The sequence below is a fragment of the Macrobrachium nipponense genome, chromosome 43, assembly GCF_015104395.2.
Source record: "Macrobrachium nipponense isolate FS-2020 chromosome 43, ASM1510439v2, whole genome shotgun sequence".
Classification (NCBI taxonomy): Eukaryota; Metazoa; Arthropoda; class Malacostraca; order Decapoda; family Palaemonidae; genus Macrobrachium; species Macrobrachium nipponense.
In genome coordinates, this window is record NC_061104.1 from 21,896,651 (window position 1) to 21,902,958 (window position 6,308).

Genomic DNA, 6,308 nt, shown 5'->3' on the forward strand with positions numbered 1-6,308 from the left:
TCTCCCTCCCGTCGGACCATACATTGCTGCAGACACTGTTTTTGGGGGGCAGGAGGTAACACTCATCCTATCCTTTAGGGATTAGGGGGTTTTTTAATTTGTGTTTATGGTTGTGGGGTGACCGCCTGGGGCGGGTCTCCCTTCATTAGCTAGTTAAGTGGGATACCTTTGGTAAACTAAGCCAGGTGGTGGTATTTTGGTCTCGTTGCCCTCATTAGTATGGTCCATGGTCTAGTCACGTCGTGGTCTCGCCCCCTGTTGACAGATCATCTGGAGTGCACCAGCTTCATAGGTCTCTAACCTTGCTGGCAACTCTAGTAGCACAAGCAGACTTACGTGGCAGTAATCACGAAGCCAGCTATGCTAACAGGTAAGAATCAAGATATCAATTATCTGCACATATGTGGTTTCCTAAATCCTCTATTCTGTCTCTCACCACCAAAGGTGGGATTCAGCTATAGATATATCTGCAGGTAAGTTGCATGAACAAAATGATATTGTAATGATACAATTAAAGTTTGTCATACTTACCTGGCAGATATATATAATTAAGTACCCAGCCCACCTCCCCTCAGGAGACAGTGGAAATAAAAATTATGAATAATGATGGGAATGATTCCTGATACCCGCCTCCCAGCGGCGGGAATGGGTACTAACCACCTGACTCCCACTACGTGTGTCGTAAGTTTTAAATTCTGTCGGTGTCGGAAATTATCAGCTATATATATATATCTGCCGAGGTAAGTATGAACAAACTTAATTGTATCATTACAATATCATTTTCTTCCAGAAGGTTATTGGTAATCTTGCTTGGCTGCAGGATAATTATAAGTTGAATATTGGAACCAACATGAAGTTAAATGCTGATGAAAAAAAAATTGCCCATTAGTGAAGCTGCTTCACTTTTCACGTTAACCATCAATTTCTAGGCCAGTTGCTTCCGAACTTGATCTTATATGCTGGGGTAAAGAACACACAGGGTAAAGAACACACAGGGTAAAGAAAACACTAATCTGTGATAAGTATACAAAACAAATATGGCATTTTACAGTGGTCAAATAAAACACATCTTTTGATAGGGACTGCTTTAATTTCTTTGATTATTCCACTTCATGCAGGGTAAATTTTACAATGCTTTAATTTCTTTTATTAATCCATTTCATGCATTATAAGTTTGACATTGCTTAAATGATATCCGAGATATTTTCAGAAATTGGATAATGATAGAATCTAAAATTTTGGATAACTTTGTGTAAATATATTAATGCTTTAGGAAAGCAACTTATGCATTTGACCACATTAAATATGTTTAGAACTTGAATGTATTGGGAAGTAAATTATTTTTAATTCTACACATTTTGCCATAAAGGCCATTTTTTCCCCTGTAACCACATGTATTAGTTTCATTTATGATCTTTCAGAGTTGCTGGCAATCCACAGAGCCATAAGCCACTTCCGACACTTGCTAGAAGAATGACAAGTCTTGGTTCTGACAGCCCATCAACCATTGATACATGCTTTCAACAAAAGCGTAGATGGGTGGTCACCAAGACAACGTCGTCACCTATCGTTGATAGCCAAACACTTCTCCACCATGATATACTTGAAGGGCTCCTCCAACATCATAGCAGATGCCCTTCCTCAAAACTCCATCAACAAGATCCAGATCGGGATATATCCCGAAATGGCATTAACTCTAAAGGATGACAAGGACCAACAGACTTCAGCAGGAGAACCTCACCTTATGTGGTGGGACCCAAGGATCAACAATGCTGGAGAGACAACCATTCCCTGCGAGAGACTACTAGTACCAGTCGCCCTCACCCGTATCTAGCATTAGGGTCAAGGAAGAAAGCCTTCAACCTCGCCCACAACCGGTCCCACCCGTCTGCCAGATACACCAACCAAAACTGTTGGGGTGGCACATCTAGAGGGGGAATAAATGCAGACATCAAAAAGTGGGCAGTAGAATCCCTTCCATGCTAAACATCAAAATTATCAAGGGGCACAAACAGTAATATGAATGTTCCAGACAACACCACAATGCCTGGACCACATCCACATAGGTATCCCTTCAAGCTCATCAACAGGAACACCAGATGGCTGGAAGCAATACCAGTGAGACAGTAGAAAATTGTGCAAGAAAAGGAATTACTGGGACTGAGAATAGTGTTAGCAAAACTGGCGGACTTCTGTCAAACCCAACAGAGGTGACAACTCTTCCAGACAACTGTAGAGTATAAGAAAAAATACAGACGGGGAAGATGACATAAAACATAGCAAGTAAAGAATAGGAGATATAGCATACTGCAAAAGAGAAAGTTTATTAGCAATTGTAACCTAGGTGATCATTTTCACTTATATTTTTATAAACTTTTATAAAACAAGCTGCTTAATTGTAAAATTAGGAAATGTTAATGTTTTTCTTTTACAAAACTTATAAATCGATCCTTATTAAAAATAAGAGTGTCTACTTCATGGGTGGTTGCTACCCACCTGGAAGTATGTTGGAACTACAAAAAGAATCATTAAGACCATTTAACATTATAATCCTGGCAAAGTCAAGTTACTAGTAATATAATAATACTAAGCTGCGAGTCAGCATATTCCTGGCCAAACTTTTAAACTGAATATTTGGAGGAAAAGACAGACACCCAAGAGATACCCACGGGGGTATCACTGAAACAGTGATAACCTGAGATATCTTTTGGGTGTCTCAATTTTTTCATCCAAATATTCAGTTTAAAAGTTTGGCCAGGTTGGCCAGGAATATGCTGATTCGCAGCTTAGTATTGCTACATTAGTAATTTGAATTTGCCACGATTATAATGTTGATATTGTAGACAACAATTAAATGGAAACTGATAAATTTACAAAACCGACTAGAAAATCACCAAGACAACAATCTAGCCTTTTTAGGGATTAAGGGACAGCCCTCAACTGAGTAAATCTGCCACTCTCTCCCTATACACTTCAGTACTAAAGGCTCTTCACAACACTCATTCCCACCTGACATGCACTGGTTTGTTTTTTTACCTACCGGTAACTACTGTTCCTAATGTGTCCCCTCCCACCTTGCTGCCCAACTTAGGCTTTGCCTTGTTCCAGTTTCCATATCTCATTTGAGAATAAATTCTTTCAACAGATTACATTAAAGTCAAATACTAGTATAATAATTACTATCTACATATACATACATAGAGAAGACACAATATTGTCATAATCCTAAAGAAAACAAAAAATACTTTTAACATACATATTTGCACTAAAAGTAATTTGCACTAAATAAAGTAATTAATGTCATTCTACATACATCAAACAATAATAGCACTTACAGATAACCACATATTTAACCCCTCCTACATTTGCTTAAACAGCAAAGAACAATCCATAGTATAAGCCCGTACATATGCATTAGGAAATCCATTACTAAAATAACTGGATCAAAATAAAGACAATGGATGAAAGCAACAGCCATATGATTTTGGTAAATGCAAAGCTAAGTTCAGTTACATACTTTGCCAACAAGGAAGACTACAGTAACTTATTTTACATGGAAATAAATATACAAGAAAACTAAACGGGAATCATTCTTTAAAATCATATTCCTTACGGCTAATTCAGTTTACAAGCTGCAATAGTAGCAGAGAGGAGTCACATTCCTGACCAAAGCTTTTGATACTGAGAAGAAAGTATCTCAGGAACTCTAAGTCACCAAGGTAGGGGAGGAGGGAGAATGAGAGAAAGAGAATGAAAAATGGGTGCCTTGAATTCCATACCACCTCCCAACCAATTCTTCTTCCTCCTCCTCCTCCATTTCCTGCTTCAGCTGGGTGGCCATAATGCACTTACTGTATGCAACAAAAGAGATGCCAGTAGGCGAGACAATTTGAATTTTTCCAATCAACTGTTGGGGAAACATGCTTTAGTTAAGACTTCAACTGACAATCACACTACCAAACACAAAAGATGTCAAATGGAAGAAAAACATTCGTAATGCCTGATCATGAACAGAAATTCAATTTGAAACATTCTCAATTTCAGATTCTTATGCAGAAGGGAGCTGTGCAATAGCATATGAATTTGAGGAAACTGGCTAGCTAAATCTTCTACTTAATACAAAAAAGATCAAGTAGTCCTTACATTCTCTCCCTGTAAGTTTCTAGTTTATCTATGTTATTTACATAGATAAACTAAAATGCTAAAATGAGGCCTTGACAACTTTGAGTCCAGTGTAGAAATAAAAATAGTACTACTAAAATCTCGTACTGATTAAATTTTTTTCCTCCCAATAATTTTGAAGATAGGAAAGCTTCCTATACAATGAAATTTAATCTTAAAGCTATGATTAATGTAAAATGGAAAAATATTAATTGCTGAATGGCATTTCATAAGTTCTAAGCCATTCTAATTTTTTGTTTATGGTGAGTAATTGAATCTAATACTATGAATATGACTACAGAATCATAATGAGACCTCAAACTTAAATTAAGGCAAAAACACCTGTTCACTTTCCAAAAACATTTCAGCGCTGATTTTATATGGTGCTTACTTGACACTATAAAGGCTGTTTTTATTCGCTATTTTAATAAGTGTACTACATAACAAACTATCATAACTTTTATAATATTGAGTAATGCTAATCAACTATACAGCAATCTTTGCTGGTCAGACACCGTTGTACTATAGCACTTTAAATACATACCATAATGTTCATAGTCCCAGTTATATACATAACCATCTGAATATATGATGATGAAGTGGTTCACATTTGCAGTACAGCTTTCTGTTCCTTGATACTATATACCAAAGTTACAGAGCATACTAGCACCATATATCATAAACTTTCGCCTCTCCCAGCAACATACTGTACATCAGTTACTGTAAAAGTAGATTATCATCACATACGTAAATAAAACGCAATAACGTATACTTGACGGGAAATATACGATGAATTACTATACCTCATTAAATACTTTGAACATTCTATACTGATTATGAAGGAAGCTAAGAATATATCATAAGCTCCAATTTAATATACAGCTAATTTAGTCTATGAAATTTGAAATATACCACACAGAGTAATATAATAAATATCTCAATATAAACAGGGGGAGAGAAAGCAAATATTACCTACTTACTATGTGGGCAATTCATACTGTGTACATATGGCAGCTTTTCTTAACTACTTGGTGCACTTTCAACTGTTCCAGATTTCTCCTATGCCCCTTTTCCTGGAGAATTTCTGGGCATTCATCCAGGGATTTGTCCTACCACCCCTCATTCCACTCATCTTCAATCATTGATTGGGCAATTGCTTTTATCATTTATTCTTATAGTACCACTTCCTTCATTCTAGCTCATGTGTCATAGTATAGCAACATCATTCATTTGAGGAGTCTTACTACTATCCTCTGCTCTTGTAATGTTACCATTTAATTTCTTCTCAATACTCTGCAAACAACTTCTTAAGATCCAAAAATATACAGTAGGTATATCTTCCTTCTGCATTGTACTTCTGTAAGTAGTTCCCTCAACATACGACTAATCAAGTTTTTATTTCTTTGGCATGAAGCTATACTTGACTATTTTAGGCTTTAACCATTTTTTCTTTCAGCTATTCCTTCAGCACCTTCTCCACTATTTTTAAAGCACTACCAACCAATCTTTATCCACCACTATACTTTTCACATTGTAGTGCATCACCTATTACTTTTAGTATAATGATTGTCTTCTCGTCCCACCCCTGTTACACATTAAGGGCATAGCGAATTGTTGGATGAATGGGTAAGGTGGCAACTTCAGTGAAATACCCAGTGCTCTCAACACCAAAAATGCTGCGGAGTCCAAAATCTGACCTATGACGGCACATTATTCTCAAGCAACATGATAGTAATTGGCTAGGATCCTGCCAGGTGCCACAATTAATGAAGTAGCAGATTTCAGTTTGATGATAAGATTAATGCCGTCTCTTAGCACTGCCATGTTTGGAATAGTCCGTGTCCTAGATGAAAGCTTCAGAGCATCCCTGATGAATGAAAGTTTACATTATAAGAAAAAGTGGACAGTAACTTTAATGTAAATAAAATATGGGTTAGATAAAGTTCATTGTACTGTAAATGGCTATGAATATGCATTATAAGTAATTTACTACTGTATGATCAATAAAAAATACTTGAGAATGAAAAAAAAATAGTAAATTGTTTGTATCCTCAAGACCAAATTTCCATAACACCTAGAGAAAAAAACATTGAAATGTCAGGCTTTCAGGTCCTTTAATTCTTCAGCAAATTAACATGTGTCATGTA

The 6,308-nt window shown here is 36.5% G+C and overlaps 1 long non-coding RNA gene across 1 annotated transcript; it reads left to right on the plus strand.

The window, feature by feature from the left end:
* The first annotated feature begins 793 nt into the window (after positions 1-793).
* Positions 794-2,418, plus strand: LOC135213565 (uncharacterized). The gene is made up of 2 exons (XR_010314168.1): positions 794-980; positions 1,422-2,418. It is a non-coding gene; the product is annotated as an uncharacterized LOC135213565 (long non-coding RNA).
* The last annotated feature ends 3,890 nt before the right edge of the window (positions 2,419-6,308 follow it).